This window comes from Mus caroli, chromosome 7 (genome assembly GCF_900094665.2).
Source record: "Mus caroli chromosome 7, CAROLI_EIJ_v1.1, whole genome shotgun sequence".
In the NCBI taxonomy this organism is placed as follows: Eukaryota; Metazoa; Chordata; class Mammalia; order Rodentia; family Muridae; genus Mus; species Mus caroli.
Genome location: NC_034576.1, coordinates 111,634,887 through 111,656,028, shown reverse-complemented (window position 1 = coordinate 111,656,028; position 21,142 = coordinate 111,634,887). Strand labels below are relative to the sequence as shown.

The window sequence follows — 21,142 nt, the reverse complement described above, 5'->3', positions numbered from 1 at the left end:
CATTTTAACCACCCTAAATGTCCAGGAAGAGGACTTAGTGTGTACCAACTTGAACTCTAATAAGTTTTATCTGATGAAGAAGGCTAGGCCCAACATTCAAAAACTCATCAGGGACACAGAGTTTATGGACAGATATTTCTGTCAATTGAACAGTGAGGATTCTATTTATAAAATAAAAATGCAAAGACTCACACAGACTGCTAGAGCCTACTAGAAAAAAAAGTCCCATTACGAAAATCTTACATTTTGAATTACACATTTTCCAAATACAAGTGCCATGGGTGGAAAACCTTAATAGAGCATGCAATAATCTACATATCTCTGACTTTGTTACATCAGAGAAATTGAGTGGTTTGTTGTAACATGAAGGCTTAAGCATTTGTTGTTGTGTTTGTTTTTGCGCAGTGCAGGGTATAGAAAAGTACTTTAGCAATGTGCTAAGATATTTTGAATAAAACATGAAATTTAATTAATGCATAAATTAGCTGGGATTGGTGGCACACACACAGCTTTATAGTCTCAGCTCTTGGATGGCTGAGGCAGGAGCACTGGGAAGAGTTAAAGGCCAGCCTCAATGACATAGTGTGAGGCCAATCTGGGCTATAGGAGATATCTATTTCAAATAAATCAAAAACTACACACACACACACACACACCACACAGAGAGCGAGAGAGAGGAGAGAGAGAGAGAGAGAGAGAGAGAGAGAGAGAGAGAGAGAGAGAGAGAGAGAGAGAGGAAGAGAAGAGAGAAGAGGAGAGAGAGAGACTTCTAAAACAATAACACAAATCAACCGTTCCTTGACTTAAGAAATCTACCTCTCTGCCCAAGCCCAAACTCTGGGCTTTATCAACAGGGTCAACAAAAGCTGGAACAAGCTGTGCTAGTTACTCTTGTGTTTGTTCTCTCACCACGCTTCAGTTCTGACCACTCTCTCTTAAATGTCAGCAATTTGATACTCTACAGTACCTGGCATTACCCTGAAGTGTTTACGTAAATGGCATATCATACTTGCTGCCAATGGTGACGTTAATAATTTCAGGAACAGGAGCGCATATTGTAGTGCTGAGGTGACCCCTGGAATAGAGCGAGGTCCTTGGCAGTGTCTAGAGTTTGTTGTGTTAATGGTTATGGTGCTGCAATTCTTTTCTGAGGACCTGGGCTCTGGTAACTAGCCATAATATTTAATGTGGCTGCTTTGAGCAACTTGAATACTCTGAAAAATGTTTTTTGTCTGGCACAACACCAAGATTTCCTAAGAAGATCCAGGATGTCTCTGTGTGGGTTTCACAGACTTCCGAGTGCATCACCTTCCTGGGTAGCTTCATTGGTTTCTCTCTATAAATGTTAGTGACATTTGCACATTAGAAATTAATATTTGTCTATCAATCAATTTACATATTTACCTATCCATCTACATTTTACCATACTCTATAAAATACCCCTTCCCTTTCCCCCTTCCTTCCATTATAAAGAATGACGAGGTCAGGTTCTTAATATCTTGCTACTTCTAGTAAGGGCAGAAATTGAGACTGGCCTTGAACTCCTGACCCTCCTGAGACTGCAAACCTATGCTACCAGGCCTACTGATTTATATATTAAATTTTATCTATTATTTAAAAAGTATTTTAGCAAAGTGCTAAATACCCCAGCATTGAACAAACAGAAAAAAATAGTTTAAAGGTTCTATATTACACACACACAAAATACTACTAAGTTTTTCTATTCTTGAAGACAACTGCAGAGGTGTTTAGATTATGTTGTATTAAGATTTTTTTTAGAAGGGGGGCTTATTTGAAAAGTATATAATTCAAAATTTAACTTCTTCCTAAGGAGGTTTTAATTTCTGTTGGGGTCTACCACTTTATATGGTGTTTGTAGATGAAACAAGATAAGATAATAGACTGGGGGTATGTGTGTGGGGGAATCCTTTAGAGAGGAGGTCGGGGTGGGCTTTCTGAGGAGGGGGCAACTGTACAGTCTGAATTATGAGAAAGCAGCAGCCTTGGGGGGAGCTATGAGAGCAGAGCTTTAGAAGCAGAAAAAACAGCAAGTGCAAAGCATGTGGGGCAGCATAAGATAAACATCAATATAGTAGTCAATAAAAAATCAAAGTCAGAATGAGGGGAACATGGAAGAGGATAAAAGAGGATAAAAGCTGTAGACATGTGAGCTGCTAAGTTTAGCCAAGTTATTAAAACTGAACTGCAAATCTGAGCCCCATCATCTCCTGGAATCCATGCTAAGAAGGGAAATGAAGTTGATCTCATGGATTTCTCCCTTCATACGGATAAGGCATGGCTATTTTTCCTAACAGAATTGAAAGTTTCTTGCGTGGACTGTCCTATGTGGGCATAAAGTAATTATATTAGTTGGCAAGGGCTCTATACCCACAGCTATTTCTTTATAGAAGTGGGGGACTATCCTGAATATTTGGATGGGCCTAATCTAATCATATGGGTTGTTCATTTATTTTGTAGTCCTGTCAAACCCAGGGCGGTACACATGCTAGGTGAGTCCTCTATTGCTGAGTTACATCCCCAGCACTCACTCTGGTCCTGTAGAGCCTAGAACCTTCTCCAGATGGAATTAGAGGCCAACTAAATCTCAGAAGTGTTTCTGTTATTAAATACATATACAGTGGGTGGCAATATAAAACATATTTCTTTTTAGTGGCTTATGAACCAAAAAAAAGGAGAAACCCTGGCTTAGATAAGCTGGAAAGATTCTGCTACAGGGTTGGGACATTCTTAAAACCGCTTTAAAGTCAGGCAGAGTGGTGCATGCCTTATATTCCAGCACCCAGCAGGCAAGTGGGTCTCTGTGAGTTTGTGGCCAGCCTGGTCTACACATTGAGTTCTAGGACGCCTAGAGTTGTATAGTGAGCCCTGTCTCAAACAAAACAAACCCTCTAACAAATGCAGAGATGTCACAAATATTTTACTTACTGTCAAGGAAAAAGCTCCATTCTTATTTAAAACTTATTTTTATTATTGTGTCTGCACATGTGTGCACATGTGCTTGTGCCACGAAGCATGTATGGAGGTCAGAGGACAACATACAGGTGTTGGCTTTCTCTTACCTTTGCATGTGTTCTGGGAATGGGACAGGTTGTCAGGGTTGGTATCTTTATCTACTAAGCCAGGCTTGCAAGCCACTGATAGCATTTCTTAATATAAGCAAATGGAGCAAGGCTGATGCTAAAGACTTGAAATAGGCAGAGTTCCAAGGGGAAGATAGGGTGGTACATTCAGCTTTAAACATTTTGGAGGGTATCAGTGAGACAGCTCAGTGGGTAGAGGTTGCACATATGCAGGCCTGAACTTGTTTGAACTGCAAATCCCACAAGGTGGCAGGAGAGAACTGAGCCCCAAGAGTTGTCCTCTGATCTCCATATAAACACGGCAGAGATACATGTTCATATGCACCCAAATAAATGGACCTGTGTGTATGTGTGCCTGTGTGTGTGTGTTTAGGCTAGAAGTCAGCTTTAGGTGGTGTTGTTCCAAGGAACTGTCAACTTTGGTTTTTGACCCAGGGTCCCTCACTGCTCACTGGTCTGAAACTTACCAATTAGTCTATGATAGCTGGCCAGTAAGCCTCAGGAAACCTCCTGTCTCTACCTCCTTAGTGCTGGGATTATTAGCATGTGCCTCTGTGCCCAGTTTTCAATTTATTTTTTTAACTTGGGTTCTGGGGATCAACCTCAGGTACTCATGCTTGAAGTCAGTATTTTATCAACTGAACTATCTTCCCAGACTACAAACACAGTGTGTTTTGATGGTCTGACCCAACTCAGAAAACAAAAACAAAAACAAAAAACCTAGCCTACTGGTTCCTAACCAGTGCTAGAAACACACACACACACACACACACACACCCCTACCCACCCCTTCAAAACTGGGACCTATTTAATCAGAACCTCTGAGTGTATAATTTGTGAATCTAAACTTAAACACAAAATAAAGCAAAACAAAAATTCCTGGCAGATGTCTGGTGTTGAGCAAGTTTGGGCATCACTGACAGACTGCAGGGGAGGACTCGCCAGCATGCCTTTCCAACAATTCTTCCTACCAGTGTTGTCCCTTAACTAGGCTTTGTCAGATGTTTGAAGTTGTTTTTTGGAAGGGTCCGGAGTCTAAAAGCCTTCGTAGGGGTTTGTTAAAGGCGGATCCATGCACGTCACAGTTCAGTGAAGTAGATACTAGTTTATCTCCTCAAACTCATGCTCGGACTTAGGCTTGGATGGGCAATCATGCCATCTTTCTATACAGGCAAGGGGGACATACAGAGTGCAAATTCTCACATCTCTTCCAGACTCTTGTTAGACGACAGTTCTGTAATTTTCCAGAACATTGCTTGGCCAAGATCCCAAAGTTCTATTAATATAGTACATGGCAGGGAGTATTTGTGGTTGAAAAATGGTTTCCAAAACGAAGTTACCAACTATTTGTGCCCATTTTGAGCACTTTTTTCCCCCTCCTATGAAAGCAACAGGATTAAGTAGTTGCCAAATGTACACCTGTAAGCAATAAAATTAATTGCTCTGCTGTACTGTTACTGGCTATCAATCACCTTAATTTTAGAAGACATCTGCCTTGAATAATTATGCTAGTCCAAGTAGAGTTGAATTTCTTCCCGACAGCTGCTGGAGAGCAGGATCCGCCCACAGAAGCCATTCCTAGTTCAGGTCAATAAGAGAACATTAGCATACAGCTGTAGCCAGCTTTTCACGGCTCCATTGCTTGCGACATACATTGGAGATGGTCCCACAGAGGCTTGGGACAAGTCTAGAGATATGTTATTTGACTCGTCACGGGCCACTTCAGCCTTTCTGTGAGGATCCACACCCAGCTCTCAGCAGAGACGCCCTGACCACGTTCACATGGTATGAGGCCCCCTGGACGGGCGAGCCTCGCCGCACGAGCACCGGCCGCCTGGGCCATGGCTGAGATTAAGTCGGAACATCCCGTCACGATAGCGACAGGGCTGTTGAAAAGCGTTTTACTTGACACCGTGCTCGAGGCAGGCTTCCCCGCTCCGTGTCTGGGGTGCGGCCCGCGGAGACCAGGCTCCCGGGCACGCGGGCGCCGTTGTGCGGCCCCCGCGCTGTTCTCAAAGGCCTCACTTGCGCGCGGAAAGCTGGGGCTTCGCGTTTGCTGTCGCGCTTTGTCCCGGTGCAGACCCCGTCCACCTCCTGGGTCGGCATCCCGGGCCTTAGAAAAGTTCAGCTTCTTTAGGTGTGGCGTTCGGGGCTGGGGGACCACTCGGGTCCAAGTGTGTGCCTCTGTCAGGGGCAGCCCGCCGGCCGGTGTGGTGAGTGGCCTCGCAACGCCGCCGACTCGCCCTACCCTGAGGGAAAAGGTGCGCGGGAGGGTTAGGCAGCCTTCGAGCTCTGTTGCTATGGCAACCGCAGGCAAACGGGCCTCAGGGCTCCAGCCAGCGGTCGGCCAGGCATCCTGCGCGGAGGAGGGTCCTGGGGATGACCACGGACCCTTTTAGCAGCTGGGACCTCATTTTTCCCTGGTCTGGTGTTTGGGGTGGTCCCTTGCTTCTTGGGTCCATCTTCACTTCCTCACTCCCATCCCATGTTCGCTACAGGAAACATTTTTGAAAGTTTAATGTGATCTCACTCAGGGTAAGTGTGTGTGTGTGGAAAAAGTCCTTAAAAGCCGTGGAGTTGTAAGGGCTTGGTGTCTTTTTAATTTCCTAAGAGCCTGACATCTACTAGGACCTCGTTATGTGGTAGCCTCTTAAGTCTTTTCCTTGCACAGAGTGGATGCTCAGGAGGCAGGGTGATGTTAAGAGCAGTCTCCAGATGGTTCTGAGGACAGGGAATTTAAACCTGCTGCCTCTGTTTCCTAGACTCACGTTAGAATTTCTCACACACCGTTGTGGGGTGAAATGAGCCTGTATGTGGTATTGCCCTGTGAATGACAAATAGAAAGTGGTTAAGTTAGTTGTAGGGGATAATTGCACATTCGGGGTGCTCCCCGCCCCCACCCCCTGCTGTTTTTTGGTCTAACCACCCACCTTCAACATCAGAGCAAGATCCAGCCAGCCTATGTAGGAGGAAGGATCTTCGAATGGAATGCCAAAGCAACAGATTTTGAACTTAAGCTTGCTCTCCTTGTTCTCCAGGTCATGTCTTCAAATTGTGAGCACCACACCGAGATACTACATATGTAAAATTCTAGTCTGTGTAAGTCACCAGTGTTCTTTTCCTAGTGAATCATATATCTATTTCGTTTTCAAGCCAGGAACCTTGCCTTCATCAGTATCCATTTCCCTTTCTCCTATGTCCATACTGCCATGACTTTTTGTTCATTTTGTCTTCAAACCAAATATCAGATCTAACCACTTCTGTTTCTTCTTCTATCACCCTAGTCTGGGCTACCATGCTCTTACTGTGTCTCTTGAAGTTACCTCTTAATTGGTCTGAAGTCAGCATCCCATTTTAAAGTATTCCTATCTATTTTTTCTCTCCTGCTCTACAGCAGGAACAATATTTAAAATTTACAAATTGATTATGCTGAACCAGAAAAATGGCTCCTTAGGTAAATAAATGTGCTTACCACCAAGCCCAATGACATGAATTTGATCCCCAGGATCCACGTGGTGGAAGGAGAGAACAGACTCCATAAGTTGTACACAAAATAAATAAATGAATAAATAAATAAACAAATACATACATACACACATAGCACACAGGGGGGCCCTGAATTCAATCCTAGCACTCTAAATAAATAAATACATAAATAAGCAAATAAATTTAGGCCAGGCCTTATGGCTAGCTTCTACTTGTTTTTTTCCTGATGTAGTCTCAGGTAGCTGGGATTACAAGCATGCGCCTCTGTGCGTGGGGATATGTAGACTCTTCTTCAGTTTTCCATCATGACTTTTTGTCTCACTTCAGGACCTTTGCACATGTTCCTGTCCCTGCCATTGTTGTTCTCTTTAATTAATTCTTGGTCACCCTTAATATCCCAAGGCCAAATGTTTCCTCAAAGTGATCACTATATTTGATTAATTTATCTGGAACAAACCTCCTCAACATTGGCCCTTCCGGCACAGTTATCTCTCTTCAGTAGTATTTGTGTGTCTTGCACACGGGGGCTAGGGGCGTTAATAACGAGCTGGATGCTTGAGTTACAACTGTTTCCCCATGGCATTCAGTCGTATATGAAAATATCATGCTGTGCCTAGAAGCACAGACTACAGAACCAGACAGATGGTTTACATGTTCATTCTAGTTCTATCACAGTTCCATGCCTGAAACCTGTGGGGGCTGATGTTTCATTTTATTGAAGGGTGATATGGTGTATGTAGTGTACCTCTGGGATCCAGAGTGTGTATATATTGTACCCTTATGGTCTGAATAAAAATGGCACCCATAGGCTTATATCTTTGAATGCTTGTGGGTGGGATTTGGGGTTTCAAAAGCTCAAGCCAGGCCCAATGTGTCTCTCAGCTATTCCTCTAGCACCATGTGTGCCTTTGTGTCACCGCTCTTGCTCCCTGCCACACTCCCCACCACCATGGTAATGAGCTAAACCTCTGAAACTGTAAGCCAGCCACAATTCAGTGCTTTCCTCACTGAGATTTGCAGTGGTCATGGTGACTCCTCGTAGCAGTAGAACACCAGCTAAGTGAACCCTGAGTGTCATCAAGTACATTAACCTTTCTATGGTGAACTGAATCCACTCTTACTTGGGATAAAGGTGATATATAGGTTGATATCAGGTTATGGCAAGGTTTAGCAACGAATAACTTACCAAAAATTTATGATACCGTTTTGTTTCCATAGCAATTGAGTTTTTGAATTTCAGCCTAGAGTGTCAGAGTTAGTTTCAGTGTAACCTTAGTTCAGTCATCTTCTCAGTGCCTCAGATTCCTCACTGGGAAGTCAGACATGACAATAGCACTGGTCTGCCTATCGTTGAATGCCAAATTGCTTTGAGAAGTGAGTGAATTACTCCATGTGAACTACTTGGGACAGTGAATGGTGATTAGTAACGTGTAAGGATCTGCCCTTATACCGTCTTCTTAGCTCCACAATCACACAGGAATGAAGCTTTATTAGCTATTATTAGTGGATATTTATATGTGAACTACCAAATGTAATGATGAATGTCTTCATAATTTAATCTTTTCATTGTGTCCTTGTTGCTTAAAATCAGTTTCTCAAAAATGGAATTACAAAGGAACAGGGATGCTGTAGTGTTCTTGAATTGCAGGTCTGCTCTGCTCTCCAAAAAGACTGTACAGTCTTCAGTCCCACTATCAGCTATGTGATGCTCATGTTAGCATTACTTAACAAAACAAAACCAAACCAAACAAACCTTTGTCCACTTCAGATAAAAGTTCCTCCTTATTTTAACTCATATTTTTATTATTTATTTGTTTAAAGATTAAAAATATCATTATTAGCTATTAGCTATTTCTTTCATCCAAATTGACTATACAAGCTCTTTGAAAGATTTTCTAGATATAGTGATTGTACACATTCATGTGCTACTGTGTGATACTTGAATACATGCACATAGCATGTAATGATCAGATCAGGGCAACTGACATATTTGTCACTTCAAGCATGTATCATTTCAATCTCACAATTTTAAGTTCTTTGTCACTGAATAGAGCTGTCTGATTGAGCTGGGAAAATTTGGAGTCATTCCTGCCATCCAGCTTCACCCCCGACCCACTTACTATACCGTCAGGTTTTTTTTTTTTTTAAACCATTGTTTGTTTGGTTTCTTTACCTTGTCTGTCCTCCTTGGCCTATGCAGGACCCTGTATCCTGGGCTTTGGCAGGAATTAACGTGTGGGCCCAGGGCAGGTTGTTACTTGCCTGTTGGCTACTGTACTACTCAGTTTTGTGTCAACTTGACACAAGCTAGAGTCATCAGAGAGGAAGGAGCCTCGTTTGAGGAAATGCTTTTATGAGATATAGCTATAAGGCACTTTCTCTAGCAATCTGTAAGGGAGAGTCCAGCCCATTGTGGGTGATGGTGCTGGTGGTCCTGGGTTCTATAAGAAAGAGGTTGAGCAAGCCAGAGGGTGCAAACCAGTAAGCAGCACTCCTCTATATCAGCTCCTGCCGCCAGAATCCTACCCTGTTTGAGTTCCTACCCTGACTTCCTTCAGTGCTGAACAGCAGTGTGGACGTATAAGCTGTTTTTTGGTCATAGTGGTTTGCTGTAGCAATGTAAATCCCAGCTAAGACAGCTACTGAGTAAGGTAGAAAGCAATGTTTCAGAGGTTAAGTCTCGGGTGAAATCTGAAATGTAGGCAATGTGGACCTTCAGTACAACAGGAGTGGGAAGAGAGAAGACATCCAGGTGGGAAGCAGAGGCCCAAGGGAGATGACTGGGGCTGTGCGTGGCTCAAGCAGGTAGAAACTTCATTGCCTTTCCATAGGAACATTGCAGATTCATCTGTGGAAGAAAAGGGGTGATGTGGCCACTATGTGAGAACTGTTGGTACAGTAAGAATATTAAATTAACAGTTTGCTTTTCATACAAGGTTCCCCCCACACACAATTTTTTTTTTTTGTTCTGGGGAATCTTGAGAAGTGAACGCAGGGCTTCATATTATATACTCCATATCTCTTAGAACGTTCTTATGTAGAGACTAATCAACAACCATATTTTCTTTAAATTTTTTATTTTCTGACACTGGTAAGTCAAGAGGTAATGACAGAGAGCCTAGGGAGAAGGTACAGAGGGTAACAACAGTTTCATACAAGCATGAAGTCCTGGGTTCAGATACCAGCACCTACCTAAAAGGCTGTGTGTAGCCAATGGAGTATCTGTAACGTCACAGAGTTGGAGTATGTGTGCTAAGACAGGATAACTGCTAGCTGCTAGCCCAGCTCCAGGTTCAGTGACTGACCCTGGCTCAAAGAAAAACTAGAGAGGGCACCTGATGTCCTCCTCTGGCCTCTGTGACTGTGCTAGCAGGCACACATAGATGGAGTGCGCACACACTCCACACCTACCCACACCTCCAACACAAACAGAGTTAACAGTATACTTCCCCATAAAAAATTTTTCTTAAAAAAATGAGCTCCAAAGGCTGGTGCTCAGGTCATCTTTGTGTTTGACTGAAGAGGGAAGGGACCAGCTGGGCTGTATAGGGAGGATAAGGACGGCTTCCTGAAGTGGCTGCCAGATACTGTAAACCTGTAGAATTGTTTCTTATCTGTGAGACTCTGAGAAGTGGCTTCTGAAAGAGAAGATATAATCCCAGAGATATTTTCTACTTTTATCAATGTGATGATTCTTCATAGTGTTTCACACACTCACAGTTGCTACATACTGAGAAATAATGTCTATTTTAAAATAGACGCTTAAATATGGAAACTGTGACCAAATTAATTGCTGCCTTTCTGGTGTGCTTATAGGAGGTGTTCCTCCCCCCTCTGACTGCCACTGCATATTAGTGAGCCTAATTATGTTTTGCTTGGATTTATCTTTAGGGTTCTAGAATGTGAATAATGGGCACACTGTTGTTAAACTATATTAATATATCTGCTCTAAATTTACTAACTAAATTGTACAGTGCATAAGAAATGAACCACCTCCTAAGTCTTTGTGGTTTTAATGGCTCAATGCTGCTTTTAAAAACATTTATAAAGTGACAGTAATAATTTTAATAACTAATTAAAATACCCTTTCTAAGTGTTGAAGACTACATAGAATTACCTTTTAAAAGAATCACTGATATTGACATGGCAATAGAGGCAAGACTACTGGGGGGAGGGGGAACAGGACCAATGAGAGGCTGAGGAGGACAGGGAAAGTGATGAGATTGGTTAGCTGTGGGAAGAGAGGGGAAGACAGCTGTTTTATTATAACATTTGAAGAGTTGTTCAAATACACTCGACAGAGGCCAATATGTCTTATGTTCTGGCTCTGCTACTGAGTACCTGTTTTTTTGTTTTGTTTTGTTTTGTTTTTTTTAATCCACATTCCTTTCAGCCTAAAATAATTGTGTCGTCAGAAACCTAGCATGCGGCGCCTGTACTGATGAGATCTGGATGCTGAGCAGATTGAGTAGCAGCGTGGTAGCTTTTTGAGTTCAGCCATCAGTGAATTGAAATTGTAATAGCTGTATTTATTATACTCAGTTCCGAATGAGTTATTAATAAGCCTTTCCTTGGTCCCATGTTATCTCTGGTTTACAGGCTAATTTGTTTTTAGTAGAATTTCCCTAAATTCTATTGGATGTTTTATTACCAGAATGTTTAAAATGGCTGATTGCTAGAATCTTCAGGGGAACTAAAACCTTAATTACATCTAGTATTTTTATTATAGTTGATTTTTTAGATGAGTTCAAAAGAACTTATTTAAAGAAATGAATTGCCTAGTATTGATTTATATTTTTTTTAGTCTCCTGGCACTTTTCACAGTGCTTATTACACCCTACCATGTTGGAAGCAGGGGATTCCTGAGTTTGAGACCCTTCCATGTGACTATTCACTAGTGAGTAAATGTTGATCAGTTTGTAGACGTAACATCTAGTGCTAGGTGCCAGTTTTCAGTGACTGTATTGACAAATTGAATTTTATCTGTGGAATTAAAAGACGAGAAACAGAGAGAGAGAGAGAGAGAGAGAGAGAGAGAGAGAGAGAGAGAGNGAGAGAGAGAGAGAGAGAGAGAGAGAGAGGAGAGAGAGAGAGAGAGAGAGAGAAACACAAATATATGCCTGATTTGTAGGTAGCCAAGCCCTGGTGCTGCACATGTGACTATATATATATAGTCACATATATATAACATACACACACATATATGTATATATGTGTATATATGTTTAATATATTGACTTATGTTTTTAGTTTTGTCATCTATTCCTATTGTTATAAAGGGATATTGATAGGCTACTGAGCTCTCTATCACAGAAAATGCTTTTTATTTTATTGATCACATTGATTTCCTTAAAAAATACATGTTTGCTAAGTCTTCAAAACGGAGCTCTCAAATAGCTCTGGTAGGAGTAGCAATTGAAAACTGCTAGTTTACTATGAGGTGATTTCAGGAAGATCTATAACTGAAATAGTATGGACATTCAATTAGTGTCTTTGATATTCAAGAGTAGAGAGCGGGAGAGCTACAGTCATTTTTGAAATTGTGTTTTCAGAGTCAGTTACTAATTGGATTGTAGAGTACTGTATTAGAGCTTTAAATGGCACCACAATTCATTGCAGTGCTGACCAGGGGTAATATATGTGCAGGTAAGATGAAATCCATCTTCATGAAGAATGACTGGTTACAAAATGATTCAATCTGATTTTAAAATAAAGCAGTAAGTGAAACCAGTAAGGTTTCAAAAAATACTTAGGGCCCCAGGAAAGAAGATTTAGTGCATTTAGCTTTCAAACAGTTTCTCCCTGTAGATGAATGCCTTTATATTGATTCAAGTTATCAAGCCATTAGATTAATAAAGCAGGGAAGATTTCTATTTTCTCTTTAGTAAGGACCCAGACTTCAGGGACAGAGAGGTCTCTCTCTTCCTTTTTAAGTGGTAAGCCTCTGTCTAAATCTTTGGTCCTCTTCTAAATCAGTGGAAAACCCTGTTTTCTGAACTGAGCCTGAGCTCAGCATGAGTGCTATTAAAGGTTTAAGATGATGACTAGAAGTGATGACAGAAGCTTGCAATCCAGCATTTGGTGTGCTGGGTGGAGGCTGGAAGATACAGAGTTCAAGGCCAGCTTTGGCTACACAGCACATGTGGCCAGTCTGGACTAGTTGAAGCCCTATTTTTGTTTTTAAATTAATGTTTTGCTTTGATATTGTGAAGAAGAAGATCACAAACTGGAAGATGTTCCCTAGTGACAAGGATATAAGTTTTATAGACATCTTTAGAATTCTTTATTATTTTCTACTCAAAGAACTTGAGACATTATGATGGATCAGTTTTTCTTGAATACCTACATAGCCCAGGCTATTGGTATTAGAGAATATGAGAAATATCTTTAAGTTCACTGGAGAGTGAGGCAAATACTTGTCTACCTTGGTTCATTCATTCATTCATTCATTCATTCTTCATCTCTGCTAAAAATAATTTTAAAATTTCATGGATGATCTTCAAATTCCAGCCTGAATATTGTGCAATGTAAATAGTAATCTTAAAATGTTGAAATAATGATTTTCCCCCAAATTTGGATATCTGATGTGAATACTGAGCAGAGGATTTTCTCACTTTACGCCTAAACATTTCAATAACAGTGTGGAGTAAAAACATGACAAAGAGTTTTTGTTGAAAATATACAAGATCTTTTCTTTCTTTCACATATTTTTCTGAAAATATAGTAAGATTGACTCTGGAGCAATAGTTTTTGCATATTTGTGGCTTAGGCACCTAGCTAGGGTATGGAACCAATCCCATTCCTCCAACGACTTAGTGGCCTCTTCTTCTCCACAGATTGTATGCAAAATTTCCAGAGCTCCTTGCCTTGTGGGCTTACTCAGAGTGTGGGGGTGAGGATGGGCTGGGTGCCCGTTATCTCTGTTACCAACTCATATTATTGCAAAGTTCTTGAGTTACCTTATCTTCGGCAATTTTGCTTTTAGTTAGATTTCTTTTTGTCCCGTATGGGAGCCCTGTTTTAGCCTTAGTTACTCTTTATTCAGAGGGCTGGGGTAGGAACTTTCCATGTGCTTACCTGCTCAGTTCTGACTAATTTGTATCATTAGATTATACTCGGTTTTCCCTTCCCTTTTTCCCTTTCAGCAAACAGCAAACACTGATCACCTACTTGCATGCATTGTCCCAAGAGTCAGGTGAGGGGAGAAAGGTACTAAGTAATTACGGTCAAGCATGGTATCAGAGTCACATAGAGTACTACCAACCCAGAGGAACAGAGGAACTGATTCGTGTATGAGGCCGGAGAAATAAGGGAGCTGGGAATTGACTATTAAGATGCAGGTGGAATTTAATATTTAATTAATAATTTGGTGCTTGTCAGACTGTATGCATTTTGGGCATTGATTTTTCATTGCAGTGTGGTACAACTTGTAGCCATTTGGGAGTTTGCAATATCATTTGTTATCTTTAAAGGATCTCTTCAGATAAGTTTTGTATGTTTGCCTCCAGAGGCTTAGATGGAGATGCCATTGCTCACGGCCTCTCCTCCGTTAGTAACAGAAGCTTCTCTATCTTTCTTCCTGCTTGCCCATTTCTGAGGGAAGCTGACCTGGCTGCTGGACAGTTGTCATGATTAGATTCTGCGCCTCTTTGATTGTTTTTCTAAAGTTTTTGATGTTTATGTTGATTATAATGCTATTTACTTTCCATTTTGAAAATCTTTACACTTGGTCTGATGAGATAGATGGCTTAGTGGGTGAAGGCACTTGCTGCCAAGCCCCGGTAGTCTGAGTTGGATTCCAGGGACCCACGTGGTAGAAGAAGAGGACCAGTGCTCCATCTTTGCCAAGTGCCCATCTCCTTCTCTATAAGTTTGCCTATTCTCGACAGTTTACATCATTGAAACCTTACAGCATCCATTCTTCTGTACCTAGACTATTTTTCGTACTGTGATTTTGGTCTTAACCAAATGCCCATCAGCCAGAGGCTCATGTGGACCTTATTTGTGTAGATCTTAGTTTCTGTGCTCTCTTCCCTCAAATAGGCTAGACTTCTCGGGTGGGGGTGGGGGGGAGGATCCAAGACTTACAGGAAACTGCTTCTTGGTGTTAATTAAGCTGGTATGATAGGATTCTGCATATTCTTTTCCCTTTCTCCCTGTTGCCTGCCATGTAATGCTTGAAACCATTGTATTTATCTATCCAGGTTTTATTTATTATTTTATTTTGGTACTGGTGTTGCACCTGAATGCTGGGTAAGCATTCTGTCAGTGATCTAAATCCCTAGACTTTTCTTTTTTATTTTGACAGAGGGTCTTGCTAAATGGCTTGGGACGACTGCCTTAGACTTGCAGTCCTCTTGCTTCAGCCTTTTGTGTTGCTGGGTTTATAGATACATGCTACCATGTACTTCTCAGAAAGAATCAGACTAGCAAATGCTTTTCAGATCTTTGCCTTTTCATTAACTCATTTACATATCTTTGGTAGAACTGAATTATTGTCCCAGTTGTAGGCTATACAACTGGTAGGATCTAAGTGTTGATTTAGTACAAGAAAAACAACAAGGTCATTACACATAATTGATTAAGTCTGCCTGCAAATGATGCATAGGAGAACATTTTTCCTCTGTGGTGTCACATCTGCCCTGCTTCTGCTGACTGGAGTTCCTAGATAGGCATTAGGAAAGTATTGATGGGTATGGTTTAATGGCACTTAGCAAAATGCTAAATCCCATAATAATAGGTTTATTGTTTTTATATTTCCAAATATAAATGATTATTAAGGATATTTTCTGCTATTAGGTTGAAATACATGTTTGAGTAATACTATATTTGTTAGTGGATATTAATGGCAGAGAGAATTATATTATAGTCTGTATATCCTCTGGAATCTATCTCACCATATTGTAGTATTTTTGTAATTATTTTTGAGTTGTAGTTTAATAAATATAGCATTTTATCCACAATTTACAATTGCATTTACATAAATCTCTCTTTTTTCTTGCACTGAATATGTGTAAACGTTATGAATAAGATTTGAGAGGAACTTTTATGTCATTTTAATGGGCTTATGCATATATTGGATAGCTGAATTGCAACTTTTAATTTCAGCTTGGAATAAAGAATTTGAAATAGTGAAATGAATCAGGATGTGTCAGGACAGTGATGTGTTAGGACAGAATTAAACGCTGCTCATTTTATTTGAGTGATCATATTGTTTTATGGTAAAAAACAGACTGTTTTACTCTAAGTGACAATTATTTTGTAGTGAAGAAATATCTTGAAATTATAGGTCGTTTTTCAATTTTATATTCATTTTTGTCAGTTTAAAATAATTGCTGATTTGGACTTTCCCTGGGAAAAGAGGTGACAATTACATTATTAACTTTGTAAGAAACCGTTTTTAGGTCATTAATCAGATATATTGCTTAGAAGCAGTAGAATATTATAAAGTTTAAATCCTATAATATAAGCTCAGGCAAGAGATAAATAATTGTAAAGTGCCGGGTGTGGTAGTGCAAGTCTAGTGTTCCCATGCTTGGGCATTGGAGGTAGGAACATTGGGGATTTGGGGCTAGCCTGGGCTATATTTCAACAAAAAAACAGACAGACAGACATTCCGAATACTAAACTCCAAACTAAGACAAAACAAAAAGCTCCAGAGAGATAAGTTAATTGTAGAAAAAGTAAAATCTATATCGCATGGCTCACACAAGAGATGGTGTGCCACATAGCGAGGGCTAACTGTGTCTGCTGTCAGCGGGAGCTACAGGAAGAGTTCCGAACCTGGAAGGATGGGGCTGTGAGCTTGTTCTGTTTTGGCTTAGGAGGCAGTATTTGGAGGAATTCACCATGCTCATACTGGGGCAGCACATAAACTTCCCCGTGTTTCCCACAAATCACCACTCAGATAAAGGGCCCTGTTCTGTTACACATAGGTATAGCTCATACATACTTTTGGAGATGGGAAAGCTAACTGAACTGGTTCTGTCTGGGTTTGCTATAGCTAAACCTCTAAGAACTGTATTCCTACTATTGTTATTCCCAATATCTTCTGAATATCTTCTTCCTCTGGCCATAGTTTCTTACAGCCAGAAGTAATAATGGTTTTTTAAAGCTGATGTCTGTGCCATATGGTGTTAAGGACACTTTTCATGTTTGGACTCATTAGATCTTCACGCAGATCTCATGAAGTTGGTCATACAAGTTTCCATATTTTATAGACAGTTGCCTAACTAACGTTACACAGCTAGACAATGATGGAGGGAAGTAAGTAACGGACCAGATCCACTGCTTTAACTCTATTCTCTGTTACCTTGTTTGAGATTAAAGAGTTAAAAATTGTTGTTATCAATGGTTTTGTGTTTGTTTGTTTTACTGCTGAGGATTGAATCTGGAGCCTCATGCATACCAGAGGAGCTAAGGTGTATGCACCTCCCTGCCACCCTTTCACTTTGCATTTTGAGGCAGTCTCAGTAAGTTACCCAGCCTGGCTTTACTTCACTCTGTAGCCCAGACAGGCCTTGACCTTTAAGTCCTCTTGCCTCAGTCCTAGAATAGGAATAGCATGGATTGCAGGCCCGAGCCACCAGACCCAGTGTTTTCAGGGCTGCAAACTTGGTTTCAACAATGTTGTAAAGGTTACACACAGCCGTGACTGTTAACAAGACAGCTTGTTCAGTAATTTTTAAAAATTCCACTAGAGGTCAGTCTATTACCTGGGAATATGAATATTGTTGCTTTCTCTTCTTCAAAGTGAAATTTTTGTTTATTTAAGCAGTGTGTTATGGAAGAGACTAATGTAGCTGAATAGAATTTGAATTATAAACATAGTCAAAGAATCCTTTTTCATGTGTGGTGCTGGGGATCAGTCACTCTGCCACTGAGCTGTGCCCTGAGTCCTCGGAGTCATCTTTACAGAAGCAAAAGCATGCATGACTATTATAACACCCAATATTGGCTCAATAGATTATATTTGCAGAATTCAATCAAGATACCCTGGTGAAATGACATCTGGGATAGAAAGACTACGTATTGACCTTGATCTTTGTTTTCTATAAATTACTCACATTAAATATTAAACCAGTTTTTTCATTACTAGTGTTTCAAATTCCTTTTTCTTGACTCATTTAATCAGTCAAGGCTGTAGGACATTCCCAGAGGGTAATGAAGCAATGAGATTATTTGGTGCTCACTAAAAGATACTCTGAGAATTTTAGGGCAATATGAATATATTCTTTTTTTCTTAAAAAGTAGAATTTTATTTCTCAGCACCTATTTTTAAAAAAGTAACATGGTGTTTGGATTAAGAAGTTTTTTGGAAGCAATATTTTTGAGCCTACCTCTGTGCTTGTGAAAGCAGTGTTTTGTTGTGGAGGCATTACACATAGTCATTTGTAAGGTCTAGTTGGTACACAGTAATTACCCACTTGCTCTTGATGTACGCAATGGTTCTGGGTACTGTAGGTTAAATAAAGCCTTTTAGTCAGCCTTCAAACTAACTGAAACAATCTCACTTGGCTCCAGATTTGTCACACTGAGAATGAATGACATCATGCAGAAGAGGCTAGAACAAGGAGGAGAGCTACACACAGGAGGGTGGGTTGGCCCAGGTTGTAGTACTGGATGGTCAGTGAGTTAAAGCCATGGCATCTTGAGTGGAGTGAGGAATGAGGAGGTCTTATACACAGAGGTCTGCAGATCAGACAGGATAGTAGAATTATAGACAAACAAGTTGCCTCTAAGACCAAGAAGTCTCCAGAGGCAGCAGGAACACACGAAGAGGAAGACAAGAGCTAGTGATTTCTCAGCAGTCTTACCCCCGCTCTGTAACTACTGAATTACCGCACTCCCCTTTTCTCCTTGCGGTAACCATATGCTTGGCAAATTCCCCTTTACAGACAAGATGGACGAGGCTCAAAGAGTTTCAAGAACTTAACTAAATTGAGATTTGAACCCAGGGCTTGTGACCCAGCTATGAAACTCTTGTCTCCTTGTCTCCTTTTTAGTTTGCTCCCATTTCCCCCCATCCTGTCTGCAGTAAGGATAGCTGTAGGGGCTTACATCCAGTGTGAAATTAACCCCATAGGTAAACCTCAATTACAACAAAAGTAGAGGGTTATAACTTCTGCCGGGAGGCAGATTGGGGATATTTTTGTTAAAAATTGGAAGTTTCTCACCACAAGGACCTCCGTGCTCTGATTAGATGGCTGGTGATGGACCCGTTGCCTGCACTTCTCCCTACTTTGTTGTTTCCTCTTCTCCTGAAATCCGCTAATTATCTTACTAGGTGTTCCCTCTGTTGGCTTCGTTTTTCAAAAATGACACTCTTGGAGGTGGCTCTCAAGGACTTGGCAGAGTCTTAATAGGCAGCGCAGTGGGCCAGCCAGCGTAGTGGGCCAGCCACCAGGGCGGTTGCAGGATCACGGGTTGGGCTGCATGGACTTTTGTCGCTTTACTTTTACACCTGCAGGCAGCAGTGCTTCTGAGACCTTTCCGTCTTTTAAAGATAGCTTTGATCCTAGATCTCTTTCTGCTTGGCATATGTTTTTGAAGAGGTGAGGACAGAATGTCAGCTTTCTTCTCCCAAAGGCACTGGTTGCTGAATTTCCCCTGTAATCCAGGACTTTCATCATTCCCTCCATGTTGATGGTTACACTAGACCTGGCGAATAGCATTGATCTTTTGTTTTTTGACCCAAGTGACTGGTTAATGGTAAAAGGTCCATCAGCTGAGAATGCTTTAATCAGGGCCTCTTTTCTTTTCTTTTTTCTTTTCTTTTTCTTTTCCTTTTTCTTTTTTGAGGTTGAGTTAAGGTCTATCTTCGGTCAACTGCAAAAAGTCTTTCCCAAGTTTTTTTTTTTTTTTTTTCCTTTCCACTTTTTGCTCCTGAAGTTGCTTAAAGATGATACTAGAAGGAATACATCTGGGTTACACCAGGGCAAGCAAATGGAAAGCTCTTCTCTTTAAATGGATTTTACTCTCTTGGGCAAAACTTTGATTTGTTTTGACAAAATAGCACAAAATTCTTAACCTCGAAATATAAGCTAGCACCAGATCCCCACATGCCAGAGCTACTCTGCAGAAAAGGCCCAGATGTTGCTTCAAGGCCAGAGTGCCTGCTTGCTTCCGGAAGGAGCTGGGGATGAAATGACTTGTATCTGTTCTTAATCTAGTCTGCAAGTGTCCAAGCATGCCTGTTTTGTTTTGTTTTACCTCTTTGCCATTTAGTAGAGAAAGAGGCAGTTAGATATGGAGTACCTAAGCATCTACCCCTGACTGGCAGCTGGCTTCCATCAGCAGCCTTGCTCCTTAACAAGCTTTCTAGTTGCTTTCATGCTTTCTTTACTTTCTTTACATGCCGCTAAGGCCATATCACAAACATAAATATAATCACACCACTCATTACCCAGACTGAGTTGCCATTTTACATTGCTCTTACAGTAGAGCTGCACATCTTTAGTTTATGAGCCCTAAAGATCTGGTCCTTCTGACTTACGGACAATGGTGCAGTCTCTAGTGCCTCTTCATAGGCCAAATAGGAACTCTGACTTCCTCAGATCCACACTCTTTTACAACATGTTTTTCTTTTCTGAAGAGAACATATTACTGTCCTTTGCATGACTGCTTGGATAGCTTTTTTTTGTAAATTCTAGTGTAATCATATCTTAAATTATCAGGTTCATTGAGTTATTCTTAGGTGCTTTTATTTTTTTTTTCCTTTTATTAAAAATAGCCTTTTTCCAACCAACAGATTGGGAAAAGATCTTTACCAATGCTAAATCTGATAGGGGTTTAATATCCAATATATATAAAGAACTCAAGAACCTTTACTCCAGAAAACCAAACAACCCTATTAAAAATGGGGTACAGGGCTAAACAAAGAATTCTCAACTGAGGAATACCTAATGGCTGAGAAGCACCTAAAAAAATGTTCAACAACCTTAATCATCAGGGAAATGCAAATCAAAACAACCCTGAGATTCCACCTCACACCAGTCAGAATGGCTACGAGCAAAAACTCAGGTGACAGCAGATGCTGGTGAGGATGTGGAGAAAGAGGAACATTCCTCCATTGCTGTTGGGACTGCAAGCTGGTACAACCACTCTGGAAATCAGTTTGGTGGTTCTTCAGAAAATTGGACATAGTTCTACTGGAAGATCCAGCAATACCACTCCTGGGCATATACCCAGAAGAGGCTCCAACATATAATAATGACACATGGTCCATTATGTTCATAGCAACCTTATTTATAATAGCCAGAAGCTGGAAAGAACCCAGATGTCCCTCAACAGAAGAATGGATACAGAAAATGTGGTACATTTACATAATGGAGTACTACTCAGCTATTAAAAACAATGAATTCATGAAATTCTTAGGCAAATGGATGGATCTGGAGGATATCATCCTAAGTGAGGTAACCCAGTCACAAAAGAACACACATGGTATGCACTCACTGATAAGTGGATATTAGCCCAGAAGTTCAGAATCCTTCTTAGAAGGGGGAACAAAATACCCAGGGAAGGAGTTACAGAGACTAACTTTGGAGCAGAGACTG

The 21,142-nt window shown here is 40.8% G+C and overlaps 1 protein-coding gene across 4 annotated transcripts in view; it reads left to right on the top strand.

Annotated features, from left to right (window-relative positions):
* Nucleotides 1-5,170: 5,170 nt before the first annotated feature.
* Stk33 (serine/threonine kinase 33) overlaps nucleotides 5,171-21,142 on the top strand; it is a 153,855-nt gene continuing 137,883 nt past the window's right edge. Inside the window, exons 1-2 of one of the 4 annotated variants that reach the window (XM_021168464.2) lie at nucleotides 5,171-5,314; nucleotides 6,140-6,200. The gene's annotated coding sequence lies outside the window, so the exon portion shown is untranslated. Of the gene's footprint in view, nucleotides 5,315-5,397; nucleotides 5,637-6,139; nucleotides 6,201-21,142 lie in introns of those variants that run through there. The other 3 variants (XM_021168461.2, XM_021168465.2, XM_021168463.2) reach the window with 3 other exon arrangements.